Below are 17116 nucleotides of genomic sequence, written 5' to 3'. Positions count from 1 at the left end.
ACCATGTTATCTATCTTGGAGAATGTTCTATGTGTGCTTGAGAAAAATATGTTTTCTGTAGTTTTGGATAGAATGCTCTGTATATGTATGTTAGGTCCATTTTTTATAAAGTGTTATTCAATTCAAATGTTGTATTAACTTTCTGTCTGAATTATCTGTTTATCATTGCAAGTAAGATATTGAAGTCCCTACTACTATTGTATTGCAATCTATTTCTCCTTTATTTTCTTTAACATTTGTTTTACATATTCAATTCCTCCAATGTTGGGTGCATATATATTAATAGTTATATTTTGATATGGTTTGTATCTGTGTCCCAACCAAATCTCATGTTGAATAGCAATCCCTAATGCTGGAAGAGGGGCCTGGTGGGAGGTGATTGATCATGGGGGCAGCTTTCTCATGAATGGTTTAGCACCATCCCCTTGGTACTCCTTGGTACTCTACTCACAATCATGACTGAGTACTTGTGAGATCAGGTCATTTAAAAGTGTGTAGCACACTCCCTTTCTCTCTCTCTTGCTCCTGCTCCCAACATGTGAGACATCTTACTTCTCCTTTGTCTTGTGCCATTATTAGATGCTCCCTGGGGCCTCCTCAGAAGCAGAAGCTGTTATGCTTCCTGTACAGCCTGCAGAACAGTTTGCCAATTACACCTTTTTTCTCTATAAATTACCCAGTCTCAGGTATTTCTTTATAGCAGTGTGAAAATGGACTAATTCCGAAAATTGGTACCAATGAGTTGGACATTGCTGTAAAGATACCTGAAAATGTGGAAATGACTTTGGAACTGGGTAATAGGTAGAAGTTGGAAGAGTTTGGAGGGCTCAGAAGAAGACAGGAAGATGAGGGCAAGTTAGAACTTTCTAGAGACTGGGTGAATGACTGTGACTAAAATGCTCATAATGATAGGGACAGTGAAGTTCAGGCTGATGAAGTCTCAGATAAAAATGACAAACATATTGGGAACTGAACCAACAGTTGCTTTTTTTATGTCTTAGCAAAGAATTTGGCTGCACCGCACCCATGCCCTAGGGATTTGTGGAACTTTGAACTTGAGAATGTTGATTTAGGGTATCTGGCAGAAGAAATTTCTAAGCAGCAAAGCATTTAAGATGTGGTCTGGCTGCTTCTAACAATCTTTTCTCATGTGTATGAAAAAAGAAATGACCTAAAGTTGGAATTTACATTTAAAAGGGAAGCAGAGCATAAAAATTTGGAAAATTGGCAGCCTGACTATGTGGTAGAAAGGAAAAGCCCATTTGCAGGGGATAAATTCAGTCAAGCTTCAGAAATCAGTAAAGTGAGCCAATTGTTAATAGCCAAGACAATGGGAAAAAGGCCTCAAAGACATTTTAGAGACCTTTGTAGCAGCCTCTCACCTCACTAGCCTGGAGTCCTAAAAGTACTGAATAGTTTTGTCAGCCAGGCTCAAGGCCTGCTGCCCTGCACAGCCTCTGAAGATTGTTCCCTATATCCCAGTTGCTCTAGCTGCAGCTGTGGCTCAAAGGGGCCCAGGTAGACCTTGGGCCACTGCTTCAGAGAATGTAAGTCATAAGCCTTGGCACTTCCTGTGATTTTAAGCCTGTAAGCACACAGAGTGGAAGAGTTGAGGCTTAGGAGCCTCTGTATAGATTTCAGAAGATGTATGGAAAAGCCAGGATGCTCAGCCTCTGCTGAAGGGATGGAGCCCTCATGGAGAAGCTCTACTAGGGCAATGTGGAGAAAAAAATTATTGGGTTGGAGCCCCCACAGAGAGTCCCCACTGAGGTAATGCCTAGTAGAGCTGTGAGAAGAAGGCCACCATCCTCCAGACCTCAGAATGGTAGATTCACAAGCAGCTTGCACCCTGCACTTGTAAAAACTGCAGAGAGTCAATGCCATCCCATAAGAGTCGCTACAGGGGCTAAATCCTGCAAAGCCACAAGGGCAGAGCTGCCCAAGACCTTGGCAGCCTACCCTTCACACTACAGTGCCCTAGATGTGGGACATAAAGTCAAAGCTTTAAGATTTAATGACTGCCCTGCTGGGTTTCAAACTTGCATGGGGCCTGCACTCCCTTTCTTCTGGCCAATTTCTTCCTTTTTGAATAAGAGTATTTACACAAATACCTCTATCCCCATTGTATCTCGGGTGAAACTACTTTGTTTTTTATTCTACAGGCTCAAAGGAAGAAAAGACTAGCTTTGTCTCAGATGACACTCAGGACTTTGGCATTTTGAGTTAATGCTGTAATAAGTTAAGAGTTTGGGGAACTGGGCCAGGTGTGGTGGCTTATGCCTGTAATCCCAGCCCTTTGGGAGGCTGAGGCAGGTGGATCACCTGAGGTTGGTAGTTCAAGACCAGCCTGACTGACATGGAGAAACCTCGTCTCTACTAAAAAATACAAAATTAGTCAGGCATGGTTGCACATGCCTGTAATCCCAGCTACTCGGGAGGCTGAGGCAGGAGAATTGCTTGAACCCAGGAGGCAGAGGTTGTGGTGAGCCGAGTTTGCGCCATTGCACTCCAGCCTAGGCAACAAGAGTGAAACTTCATCTCAAACAAAAGAAAAAAAAAGAGTTTGGGGAACTGTTTGGGAGGCATGATTGCATTTCGCAATGTAAGAAGGACATGAGATTTTGGAGGCTAGGAGTAGAATAATACGTCTTGGATCTGTGTCCCCGCCAAATCTGTCAAATTATAATCTCTGATTTTGGAGGTGAGGCCTGGTGGGAGGTGATTGGATTATGGGGTCAGTTTTCCCATGACTGGTTTAGCACCACCCCCTTGGTACTGTTCTTATAATCATGAGTGACTTCTCATGAAATCTGGCTGTTTAAAAGTGCATGGGACTGTCTCCCCTTTTCGTCTTATTCTCCTGCTTCCACCATGTGGGATGTCTCACTCCCCCTTTGCCTTTTGCCATGATTGGAAGCTTCCCGAGCCGTCCCCAGAAGCAGAAGCCACTATGCTTCCTGTATAGTCTTCAGAACGAAGAGCCTATTAAACCTATTTTCTCTATAAATCACTCAGTCTCAGGTATTTCTTCATAGAAGTTGTGAAAATCGACTAATACACAGTTTCTTGAAGAGTTTACTCCTTTATTATTATATAATGCCCTTCTTTGTATTTTTTAAAATAATTTTTGATTTAAAGTTTTTTTTTTTGATATCAGCGTAGTTACCTCTCCTGTCGATTTCAATATAAGTGGAATATCTTTTTCCATTCTTTTGAATTATCCATTATACATGAATTTAATTCATGTATATTCAAGTTAATTAATGATAGATAAGAACTTACTGCTGCCATTTTGTTGTTTTCTGGTTGTTTTGTAGATATTTTTTCTTCCTATTTTTATTCTTTATGATTTGATGGTTTTCTGCACTGCTCTTCTTTGAATCATTTCTGTATTTGTTTGGTACGTTCCTACTAAAGAGATTTGCTTTGTGGTTATTATGAAGTTTACATAGAGTATCTTATAATGACAACAGCTAATTTCATGCTGATAACAATTTAACTTTGATTACAAATAACATTTTTATTTACACACATTTTATGTTTTGATGTCAGAATCTATGTCATTTTATATTTGTTAACAATTATTTTGGCTTAAGATATTATTAATAGATTTTTTAATCCTCTTACTAGGAATATATTATTGTTACAGTCCTGGAATATTATGAATAAGGCTCTGCTTTACTTATGCCACTGAGATTTGTGCTGTCATGACTTTTCTGTTATTATCAGGTTTTTCGTTTCAGTTTAAAGAATTTCCTTTAGTAATTCTTGTAAGGCAGGTATAGAGGTAATAAACTCCCTTAGTTTTATTTTTGTCTGGGAAAGTTTTTGTTCTGAAAGACAGCTTTGCTCAATAACACATTCTTTGTCGTATTTTTTTCTTTATTTAATTACTTTTAATACATAATCCCACTCTCTCCTGGTATATAAATTTCTTCTGAAAAATCCATTGATAATCATACTGAAAAATTTTGTATGATACATATTTCTTATCTCTTGCTGCTCTCATAAGTTTTTTTTTTCTTTTTTGAGACAGGGTCTCACCCTGTCTCTCAGTCTGGAGTGTGGTGTTGCAATCATGGGTCATTGCAACCTCAACTGCCCAGGTTCAATTGATCCTCCCACCTCAGCCTAACCCCAGTAGCTGGGACTACACGTACATACCACTGTGCTTAGCCATTTTTTAATTTTTGTAGAGATGAAGTCTCACTTTGTTGTCTAGATTGGTGTCAAACTCTTGACCTCAAGAAATCCTGTCACTCTGTCCTCCCAAAGTGCTGGAATAACAGGCATGAGCCATCACAACCAGACATGTCTTTGGCTTTTGATAGTTTTAGTGTTACATGTTTTGGTGAATTGCTCTTTGGGTTGAATTTGATTGGAGATCTCTGTGCTTCCTGTACCTGGATATTAGAATATTTCCCCACATTAGGAAAGTTTTCAGCCATTATTTTTTTAAATATGCTTTTTGCTCTTTTTTCTCTTTCTTCTCCTACTGCAACCCTTATTTTTGAAGGTTTGGTCTCTCGATGGTCTCTCACAATTCCCATTGGCTTTCTTTTTTTATTATTATTGTTTTTTCTTTTTGCTCCTATTATAGGATAATTTCAAATGTTCTGTCTTCCAACTCACTGAGTCTTCTGCTTGATCATGATTGATGTCAAATATTTCTATTGAATTTTTTAGCTCAGTAATTTTATTCTTTATCTCTAAAAATTATATCTTTTTATCGTTCTTATTTCTTTATCATACTTCTCACTTTGTGTACTTTTTTTCTAATTTAATAAAATTATCTGTCTGTATTCTTGCAGCTTACTGGACCTCTTTATTTTTATTATTCTAATTTCCTTTCATTCATGTTATAGATGTCAATTTCTTTGAGCTCCATTACTGGAAATTTATTAGTTTCTTTTGGAGCCGTGATGATTCCCTGATTCTTCATAAGTCCTGTGTTCTTTCATTATTGTTTGAATATATAAGGAGTCATATATATATTCTGGCCTTACAGGTATTCTTTTTGAAAGGGTAAACCTTTGCTGTTTAAACTAGTTGTGATTCTGGAAGGACCAGTTGGTGACAACCCTAGGCACGCAGAACTTGTTGTGAGTGTTTTAGTTGGCTGGGCCTCTGTCATTGCTCTGATGTTTGGTAGAGCTGATAGCTGGGCTCTGCTGTCTGCTGAGACCACTGGCTGGGCTTGGCTAGGCTATCATATAGAGCTGCTGGGTGGGTACTTCAATGGCTTCTGGTAACACCATTCACAGGAAACCTTCCCCACCTGGGCCATTTGGCTATTTGAGATTTGTAGTTGGGCAGTACTGCACGCTGGGCTCTAAGGTTAAGCAGAGGTTGCTGCTCAGCAAAGGTAAGGCCAGGGACTATGCTCCTTAAAAATGCACAATTGAGAATTGTATTCCTGTCAGGATGGAGCTATGGTGTAGACTTTTAGCTGAGTTGAGTTGCTGTTTACCTTCCTGGGTAAAGCATGTCTAGTCTCTCTGAATCTCCAAAATGAACATAGATGAAAATACCCCTATCTGGGTGAAATTGTTGGGTAACTCTTTGGCTGATTGTAGCTGCTTGACATCCCAGGTCAAGCCGGTCTGTATCCTTTTCTTCTGTTTCCCTGCCTGGACAGAGTTGTTGGGAGGACGTTTTTTTGCTGGGTGAAGCCAGTGCTTGACTTCCTGGATCAAATAGGTCTAGCGCTTACACTTCTTAATAATGGTAAGAGGTGAGTGTCTTTGTGCTTGAGTGGTCATTGGGGTGAGTCCTCAGGCTGGGTGTGTAGACTAGCAGTCTAAGTACTCAAGCTTGGTCAAATTTCTCACTGTGCTTCTGAAGGTGACCAGTTCAGTTTTGCAGGTGACCTTCGAGGTTAGTTGGTACCTGCCATCAGGCATTATAGCTAACAAAAATACAGATGTACCATCAAGATCCATGCATAGGTCACTATGACCTGTGCCCTCTTTCTTTGTTTCTGCCTTATTCCAGGCAGCTTAGTGATGCCATTTTTTTCTAGTGTTTCCTTTAGTGCTGCTTCTCCTAGAGTATTTACCAAAATTAGATTAGATTGGGATTTCTGGGAAGTGTCTTGGAGTGTTAGGGAAACTAGATAACTGTCTTCAGTTTTCATTTCCCCCTGTAGATGCTAAGCACCCAGGAAAATTCTCTCCATTTGGTTTTATTCCAACTTGAGGGAGAAGGATGGGTGACATGGTCTAATTTGGAATTCACTCATTTCTGTGAACAATGTGGTTATCTTAGGATTGTTTCCAAGTATTGGGGTTTTTTAAAGGATGTTATGGTGTGTGGATAGCCAGCAGTTGAACTTTCTTCGTGAGAAAGGGAGCCTGAGACATCCACTTCCACCATCTTTCTGATTTTCTGTCTCCAATTTCTTTTAGTATTAAAAACGAATATCCGTGTGCTAGATGTGGTAGTTAATATTGGTGTGCAGTTGCTTCTAGGACCTCTCAGCTGACACAGAATGAAATATTTACATATAAGTATATGAATAAACTTGTGTTTATAGATGTATCTATAAATATTTATATGTGTAATTATCTGTATCTCTATTACACTAAACATAATGTTCTCCAACTCTAAACCATTAGCACATATATCATTCTAGCCACCAACCTTGCTTATGTGTAAACTCTTAGTCCAGCAGCAATAAACGCCATGTCTACAATCTTCCAGACATTTGCTTACATGTTAAATTATAGTATAAATATATATTGGTTTCAGAGTTGTTAATCCATACATCTGTGAGAAACAACTTTGCAACCTAGAGTACACTGCTTATGTACAGTTTCTTTTATTTTTAATTTTTAGTTTTTATTGACTTTCAAAGTTACTTAGGTCAGCACCTGTTTTCCTACATGTCCTTCACGGAGTTTGTCTCATACATTTGTATTATATATGTAGATACTTTTGTTGAAGTCCACATTCAATTTTAGTATCCCCTGAACTCCTAATTGATTTTTTCAAGAATTTACTTACATTAAGTTTCACAATATGGTGCTATAAAATCCATAGGTTTTGACAAATACATATTATAATATATATATCTTCACTATTTCACAAAGATTCATCCTCCTACTTTAAAAAATCTCCTATACTTCCTTCTGTAATACATTTTCTCTTCCTCCAATGCTTGGTAACAACTAATTTGTTTTCACTTTCTTCTAGAAAAGCCTTTTTCTAGAATGACATGAATGAAATCATAGAGAAGTAGAATTTTCAAACTTTTTTTCCTTAGAAATATGCATTTAAGATTCAGTGATTTTTATATGGATTGATAGTTTATTCTCTTTTATTACTCAGTAGTAGTCCATTGCATAGATAGTTCATTCCTATTTATTATTGAATAGTATCCAATACCTCCAATTTCACTTACCTACTAAAGGATATCCTGGTTGCTTCCAGTTTTTGGAAATAAAGAATAAAAATACTACTAATAGGTTTTATTTTCAGTTTTTTTGTAGACTTAAGTTTTCACTTACCTTGGGTAAATACATATGAGCATGGGAATGTTGGGTCATATGGTAAGAAAATGTTCAATTGATAAGAAACTGCCAAATTGCCTTCTAAAGTAGCCATACCATTTTGCATTCACACAAAAAAATAAGGGTTTCTGTCTACATTCTTGTCAGTAATTGTTAATTCTCAATTTTCAGATTTTAATCAGTCTAATAGGTAGTGCTATCTTACTGTTGTTTATAAATTATTTTTAATTTTCCAGCCTCTGTAATATAGGATTGCACACTAGAAAGTGGTTGGGATGAATACTGACTGCCAATTGACTATATCTACAACAGGTTACTTGAGTTGCTTGGGAGTACAAAGATAACAACTGGGGCAGTTGTTAACCTCAGTTGGCATTTTCTACAAGACTGAAAATGCATATTAATCAATGTATATAGAGAAAAAATGCTCAAATGGAAATAAAACTTCAAACATCTCTGTGAAAAACAGGGGGAGAAAAACAGCACCATTCGATCTGAGTCAGAGAGTATTTATTAAGCACCTGCTACTCACAAGATATTGTGTTAGACATTGCAGGATATCCAAGGATGACTGTGAAACAATATAGCCCCTTAATAAGTCTGTACATTTCTCAACTTCCAGAAAAACTCCACTGATAAACTTATTTTCTTCCCTGTATTTGATAAGATATTCTTCTTCTATGTACCCAGAGCATACTGAAATATAATTTGAAAAATATGGAATAAGATAAAGGACATGAGCATTTTAGATTTAAATCCAGATATCATGGCATACAAGATCTGTGACATTTCATAAAGTTTCTTAACCTCTATGGATTTCTTTTTTTATTTTTTAAAATATGAATAATATTATACTATGTCTAATGTATTTAAATGTGTGCCTAATGTATTTAATATAGGTAAAATGAATAATATACAGTATGAGCTTAGAAAATATATCAATTAGCAATATCTTCTAGTTCTATTAATCCAGTATACAAAAACTCTGGTAGCTGCCATAGAGTTAGATATATGGGATGGGAATTGTGGAGAGAAAGCAAGAACCTATCAGGCAGAATTTCATGGAATAAATGAAATTTAATCTGGGCCATAAAATACGGATAGAATTCCAACAGGTGGAGTCTGGGAGAATGACATTGCCTAAAGAAGCATTCTCCCTGATAAAACATTTATTTGCATAGAGGTAGAAACAATCTAAACAGTAAAATTTAGACTGTATTTTGGTAAGAAATGTTTCTCATTAATTTTTACTTTTATAAATCACCCACATTAATCACATATGCAGAAAGTATATTGGAAAGTAATGGAACCAATGATTCTTAAAGAAAAAAAGGAAATGTCACATGATTAAAATATTGGAATATGACAGGAACAAGATCTGTTTTAAGGAAATATTCTAAGCTTCCAATTCAGTACTTAAGATGTTTACAACTGAAAGTCATCTTTCATTATCCACCTCACTGGGCACATGTTGGCTTGTTTACTGCCCTGCTACATACAGTCTTCTTTCCAAGAAAGTTTGGTAGACAATTTTGGAAATTTAAAGATGAAGCAAGTCAACCCCAACCCCAGGCTAGCCGACTACTCAGAGCATTGAATTTCCAAGATGTCAGAAGCTCCAGGTGTTGCTTGTAGAAATTCACCTAAAGAACTCACCAGCCTAAAAAACATGACTTCCTTTTAATTAGCCTGGAATGGTTTGAAAAGAAACTCTGTCTTTGTGGGTTGACATATTTTGGAGAAGTGTGGAGTCCCACAGTAGTTATTACCCTAACCTTTACCAGAGGCAGTGCTTCAGTAGCATACATTAGGTTATTTATTTAATCAATTTCCCTCCTTTGGAACTTACTAATTTTTTTCAAATTTGGCCACCAAATTCCACCCAATGAAACCATCACTTCACTTACTTTTGCTTGTAGTATTAATATTCAAATGGCAGTCTCCAAATTATAAATTGTCTAGGGACACATTTGATATATAGTCATAGTATTACATGAAGCGTACTGATAGTTATTTTGGGCGAAAGATTAAAAATTATTTTACCCTTTAATTTGTAAAAAAATGAAATTATCTTTCAATAACAAAAATGTTATTATATTCAAAAATGATTCTCAGCAGAACATGAGACATGTAACCGATCATGAACTGTCATTAAGTGCAAAATATTTGAAAGATTAATATATGCCTTTCACTTGATTCTAAGGACATTGGTTACATAACAGCTGCATTTGATCAGGTGATTCTTCAGAGAATATGTTCAAGAATTGTGTCTTTGAATTTAGCTTAATAAAAAATTAGTTACATATGTTAAAATATAGATAGATTATAGATAGATGAAAAATTTAAGGTACAAAATAGTGCAAATTAAAGTGCTTTTTTCCCTTCTCTTTCCATGTTTCTAATTTTATTTACTTTATTTCTTTTGAAATTGAAACATCTAGAGTAAAATTTAAGTTAATGCATAAGCACAAAAAATTATTTGGGCCAGAGACAAAAGTTGTGAGGGACTGTAATTACCTTATATATATGCTTGTATGCTAAACTTCTGCTTCCTAATAGTGTGTTGCTCCAATGTACTTCTAATATTTTCCTACTGCTAAAAGTAAGAAGAGAAAGTAATAAAAATAAATGTAAAAGCAAAACTGAGGGATTCCTTTTAAGTTCACTACCAGAATATCTCCTCTCAAGGAAAAGATGTGGAAAAAATAACACGTCTTCTCAATGTCAGATGGCTATTGTGATAGATTTGCTTGAATTCCAGGGGCCATATGGTGGTTCATAATTAGAATATTTGAGCAGTGACTTATCATGGTAGAAGTATTTGGCTACGGCTATGGTGACATTGAACCTATCCACTGAGTAAACCAAAAAGCTACTAGTTTTCAGTGGGGGCCAAAACAAAATAAGGCTCTGCAAAATATCCAGGCTGCCATGCAAACCGGACTGCTACTTCGTTCATATGATCAAGAAGAGTCGGGCCGGGCTCATGCCTGTAATCCCAGCACTTTGGGAGACTGAGGCAGGTGAATCACCTGAGGTCAGGAGTTCAAGACCAGCCTGGGCAACATGGTGAAAACCTGTCTCTGCTAAAAATACAAAAAACTAGCTGGGTGTGGTGGCGGGCACCCATAATCCCAGCTACTCGGAAGGCTGATGCAGGAGAATTGCTTGAACCCAGAGCTGGAAGTTGCAATGAGCCGAGATCATGCCACTGCACTCTAGCCTGAGCAACAAGAGCGAAGATCCAGAAGAAGAAGAAGAATAAGGAGGAGGAGAAGGAGGAGGAGGAGGAGGAGACTCAATTGTGCTTGACCATGTCAAAGGCCAACAGAGATGCTGTTTAGATCCTTTATCAGGCACCTATATGTGCCTCATCATCCTCTGTAGATAACTACTTCCTGGCCTGTTACTGGGCTCGTATAGAGAAATGGGCTCTTAACCATGGGCCACCAAGTTACTATACAACCTGAGCTCCCCAGCATAAACTAGGTGTCATCTGATGACAAAATGAGAGATAGACATAGGGGTCAGAGAGGTGAACACACCACCTACACAATTCCATAGTAGGATATGGCTTAGATCTGGCCAAATTGATTTTGAACCCTTTTCTGAATTGAACTGCTTCACTTGAATTGAATTAAATGCTTCCTTGAATTGAGCTGTAGGTTTCCTGCTTCAGGGAAGAGCTTACCTCAATAAATTTGCACAATGGCACGGAACGGACAAGCATGCGTGCTTCTTGTGGGCTACCAGCACTTCAAAGAGATAATAGAAGAAAAATTTGAGTTCTGTATGCTTAATTTTTTTACTCAAACTAATAAATTATATAAATAACTTAGTGAGAAGTCAAGGGTGGAGGAAGCTGAGAGAATACTGAAGTATTTAAAAAGAAGTACTTTCACATGGAAACGTGAAGAATTGGGAAATACATTTCCACGTAGTAACTGTATTTTCCCAGAGACATTATCATGAGTCCCATGCTTTTGATTCTCTTTTCAGTGGTGTGGGTAATACTCTAGAAAAAAAATAGCCCTGGCCATTTGTGATGATTAGTACTGAGTGTGAACTTGATTGCATACAAATTATCATTCCTTGTTGTGTCTGTAAGGGTGTTGCCAAAGGAGATTAACATTTGAGTCAGTGGGCTGGGAAAGGCAGACCCACCCTTAATCTGGGTAGGCACAATCTAACCAGCTGCCAACATGGCTAGAATATAAGCAGGCAGAAAAATATGAAAAGAGGGACTGGCCTAGCCTCCCAGCCTACATCTTTCTCCTGTACTGGATGCTTCCTGCCCTGGAATATTGGAGTCCAAGTTCTTCAGTTTTGAAACTTGGACTGGCTCTCCTTGCTTCTCAGCCTGCAGATGGCCTATTGCGGGACCTTGTGATCATGTGAGTTAATACTTAATAAACTCCCCTTTATATATATATTCCATTAGTTCTGTCCCTCTAGAGAACCCTAATACACCATTTTTCTCAAATATGCATGTGCGTGTGTTTGAAAAATAAAAGTAAAAACAGAAAGGGGCCTTTGGTACTATTTTCTTTCTATTAATGCCATTATGTCCCCTGAGAAACATCGAGTTACTAGACTATTGCTATGACTCAAAATGTTGGTCTCCATAGGCATCAACACTAGAGCCAGTCTCCTGAGCATATGCTCTCAATATGCCAAATATTGTTGGTTAAAAGATAGAACCAAAGTGTCAAAAGTATCAAATTACTTGTGCCAAAGTTGGGACTTTTTGAGATCAGTGCATTTTATTTAGGTCTTTCATCAGTGTAATTTCATGAAAGGCACTCTCAAATTTCCCATAGCCTTTAAAACTCATATCCTCGCTCAGTTTTGAGTTTATTTCTGTTCCTCCCAGTAATTATAGCACCCCCTCCACACATACATACCATCCACACTCCCATTACAAGACACACACACATGCACGCGTGGACACACACATTCAGGCTATCATTAAGAGTTCTATATCTCATTCTCTATTCAGAGTACTTCACCTCCGTGCTTTAACTGAAAATTTGATTTTTCTCTCCTTGTACAGTGTATTTTTCTGAATGCACTCTTGAATGGGTATATTTATTATGTTCCATGAAGCCAAGAATGGTGTTGATATTTTCTTATTCTCTCAGGGCTACATATAAGTTATGAATCTGTTACATTTCCACTATTTTAAAGGCTTATCCCCATTTGAGATAAACTAACCGGCTACACAATTTTTTATTTTTTTCTCATATTTTCCTTTATTCCTGGAAACTCCCATTCATACACTGAATTTTGCAAAATCTAGTTAACAGCCTTTATCTCTGGTCAATTACTGTCATATTCCTAGACAATAACATCCATGAAGAAGACATATTTAATACGAAATCTCACAATTAATTGTGTTACCTGATTTCAGTGAACCTCACTTTCTATTAAGTTTAGAATATCTAACCCAAGTTACACTTTGGACCTTTACATTTTTGGTATATTTCTTAAATCCTAAATTCCTATATCATAGTATAGTAAAGACCGTGGTGCTCTGTCTCCTCAGGAACATCACATTAGTTTCATCAGCTTCTAGGCCTGTTTTCTACTGACAGCTCTCAGCTGCAGTGCTCCCGAGAAATTTCCCTCAAGCCAAAAAAATTATCCAAGTACATTAGATATCTCTTGCTGCATAACAAATTACTCTGAAATTTAATGGTTTACTATTAATAACCCAAGACACTCAGGGTTAGAGGAACTTTATGAATTCCTCATAAAATTTTATGAATGCCACCTTAATAAATGTATCATCCAGGATCTTCGGCCATATTAGTAATCCAGAGTTAAGCAAGCTCAACGATGTTCACTCTTCTACCTAAATACATATAGGCTGAATTTGAATAATTTACAGTTATAAATATTTACTTTAAAAATCAACATATATGAGTAAATTTTATGGCTTGTAAATAATATCTCAATAAAGCTGTTTTGTTTTTTTAAGAAAAATAAATAAAAATGAAATTTGTTGGCTTAAAACAATACACATTTCTTATCTTTTGAGATAGAGATCTAGACAATGCTTATTTTATTCCTTTGCTTCATGATCTCTTCAAAGCATCAATCAAAATGTTGGTCAAGGATGAGATCTCATCCAAAGGCTTGACCAAGGAGGAATTTACTTTTAGTTCACCTGTGTAAGTTTTTCCCAATTGATATTATAAACATCTCTGTGGTGCTCCTGGCATGTGTCCATCACCCTTTCAGCATATGTCCTTAACTTCCATTTCAATGAAAACAAATGCCATCAGATGTAATCTACCTCAATCTTCTCATGTGCAGTTGCTAAAGCTTCATGCATCCCTCTTCAGTGTTACCCCACCTTTTATTCTAGTCTTAGAAGATAAACTTTCCTTATTCTTGTCTAGAGCTAATCATTCCATCTGTATCCTTTTCTATGTGTTCTCCCAAATTCCTAGGCATATCTCCATCAGGTAACTCTCCTTTCACCCCCACAGTCAACATCTCTTCCTCTGCTAGTTTTGCAGCAATAAATTTATGTAACTGTCTCCAATCCCATAATCACCTCTATTAACTCTGTTTCTTTCTATCAAGTACTTCTAAATACCATATTTAGCTATCTCTTCTCATTTTAACAAATTTTATTCTTATCATTTCTAATTTCTTATTATCATAATCAATTTTAAGTCGCTTTTACCTCCATCACTCTGTTTACTAAAGTCATGAATAAGTCCTGGTTACATCAAGTAGTTACTTTCAACCCATTATTGTACTGGATGTTTTTCTCTATTTGGCTCTGTCAATCAATCACTAACTATTGAAACTCTCTCTTCTCTTTGTTCACATGACATAAGCTTTCCTGGATAGCCTTCTTTCTTACAAGTTCTCCTCAGCCACGTTCATAGACATAACCCCCTTAAATAGTATTTCTTAAGTGTAGTTATTCCTGAAACGTTTCCAGAAGTCAAATGGAAACATCTCCTAATGTCTAAAGTTGAAATAATTTGAGCTAAAAAATAGCACTAGTGTTGGTTGTAATCAAAGATTAAAATAAATATCTTTAAAATCACAGTGTAAATAAGCAATCAATAAATAAAGCAAATCTTCCTTACAGAACATTACAAATAATTCTTGTAAAATTAATGAGATAATTAGAAAATGTCATTAAAACACCATAATAATATTTGCTGCAGCCAACATACATTGATGAATAATAAAAATTAGTAGGTAAAACTTTAAGGAGAAATAAGACATGTGCATAACTTCAAAGTATCCCCCTCAAAATATTTACTAGTTACTGTGGTGGTTTTAACGTATGTCCACAGATTCTTTGATTCTCTTCCTTCCAGGAGGTAAGCTCAACTTCCCTTCCCTTGAGTGTGGATTAACTTAGTTACTTACTTCCAAAGAATAGCGTATGAGAAGGAAAACATAGTTTTACCATGAAGAAACTTACAGATATTAGCTTAAATGATCAAGGTTAGCATCACTGGTTACAAATTATGTTAATATCACATAATCTGTGATAATACATAATGAGAAGGCACTTCATCTCTGTGGTACTTTTCTCCGAAACGCATAATCTCAAAGTAATTATGAGAAAGCATCAGTCGAACTCAAACCGAGAAACACTCTAAAATTCACTTTTCAAGTATCAGGAACATAATGCGGAAAGATACACAAACTGTCACAGAACAAAGGAGACTAAGTAAACATGATAAAAGCAATGTGGTAGGTATCCTAGATTGAATCTTGCAGCAGCAAAAAGACAATTGTAAAACCAACCAAGTGAAATCCATATCAAGCCAATAGTTTTATCATCAGGATTATACCAATGTTAATTTATGTATTTTGATAAACGTATCATAATTATGTAATTTTTAAAAAAAGAATAATTATTCCCCAATGATTCATCTTCTACTTAAGAACTCTTATCATTCTACATGTTCTTGGGCAACATAATTCAACACGATGATCTCAAATACCATTTATATACTAATAGCCCCCAAATCTCTATTATCATTCCAGAACTTTTGCCTGGACCTCAAATTTAATAAAATTTCTTTAATAAAGAAGTAAGCAAATAAATGAATAAATATGAGACTAAATATACTCTTTAAAGGCTCAACTGAAATGTTTTTAAGAAAAATTAAGAGCCGTAGCGTTTTGTAGTAAAAAGAAGTCAGGATTAGGAGCAAGAAACTAGGGTTTTGTCTTACATATCCACTCTTATCCGTTAGTTGAATAAACTATCAAATCTATAATCTTATGTTTTCTTATTTCAAAAATAATAATGATAACGTAACCTAACATAAAATTTTATAAAAAAAATAAATGTCAATTTATTTAAAAGCACTCTGTAAAGTGATAAGTTCTATGTAAATGTTGCCTATTATCCTTATCAGTCTACAGTTGGCTCCAATTTAGTCATAAAGTAGCCTATTTCACTTTAAAATTTTGACCCAGGCAAATTTTATTAAAGCCAGTCATATTTATTCAGTAATTATTGCGGTACAGGACTAATTGCAGACACAAGTGGTTAACAGCATCTGCTAGGAGATTTGACTGCAAAATTACCCAGGTGTACCTTGTTTTGAAGGTGCAATTAGCTGCCTATGAAACTAATTGAGGACATAAAAACGGTGAAAAATTGGGCTTGGTTAAGGCCTCAAAGCCTTCATTTTAATCTCCTGTCCATTGGAGAATAGTCTTCAAATGGGTACTCTTCATGATTCTACACATTACCTAGTAAGAACATAGTAGCTGCTGTTATTCAAAGATAATAAATGTCTTTAAGGAAACTTCAAGGAGCTTCAATGCTCAGAAGCTCCAGTCACTAGGTATTAGAAATATCTTGTGTCAAAAGTGCCTCAGAAAGTTTTCCTTAGTTTTTTCAAAAACCTCGACATAATCACTGAACATAAAATATAAATAAAATCTCAATCAAAGTAAAAAATAAAACTTCAATCTTGGTTCCAGTACCTCTTAATTGGGTAATCTTTGGACAATTAACTTCTTCCTGTGTAAAATGTAATCATAAGGCTAAGCTTGCTTAATTGTTATAAAAATGAGACAATATATTTTAAAAACTTTTTAAAAATACCACTGTTTGAGTGGGCTATTGTTATAAATTCTAGGTAGGACTTTTTCTATCTTGAGGTATTTTATTTTAGGCATGTCCCCTAAAGAGCCAGTTTTCTTATTGACATCCAGAAAATGACAATAAGAGAGACCCATTTCATTTCCAGAATTCCAGTTATGAAATAACATTAGTCCTGTGCCTAAAATAAATTAAAAAGGTGATGTCAAATCCACATAATCTAGCACCTCACATCATTAAAAACCTTGTTCATACCCCAGAACATCATGCCGATTCTTCTGTATATTAGGCATTTCGTAGAAAACAAACCTCCGAATTTTCACCCTATCATAGGCAGATAGACCTATCATGTGCTTCAAGTGTTTTCAATGCTGGAAGAGACCTTATATATCATGTTATTTTGTACTCATTTTCCGGATAGAAAAACTGAAGCCAAGAAAAGTTGAGTGGCTTATTCAAGGTCAAATTTTATCTCTGAGTTGCAACCAAGATGCATATTCCTTGACAA

This window comes from Symphalangus syndactylus, chromosome X, assembly GCF_028878055.3.
Source record: "Symphalangus syndactylus isolate Jambi chromosome X, NHGRI_mSymSyn1-v2.1_pri, whole genome shotgun sequence".
Taxonomy (NCBI): domain Eukaryota; kingdom Metazoa; phylum Chordata; class Mammalia; order Primates; family Hylobatidae; genus Symphalangus; species Symphalangus syndactylus.
The sequence above is the reverse complement of the archived record's forward strand: the minus strand, read 5'-3'. Positions refer to the sequence as shown.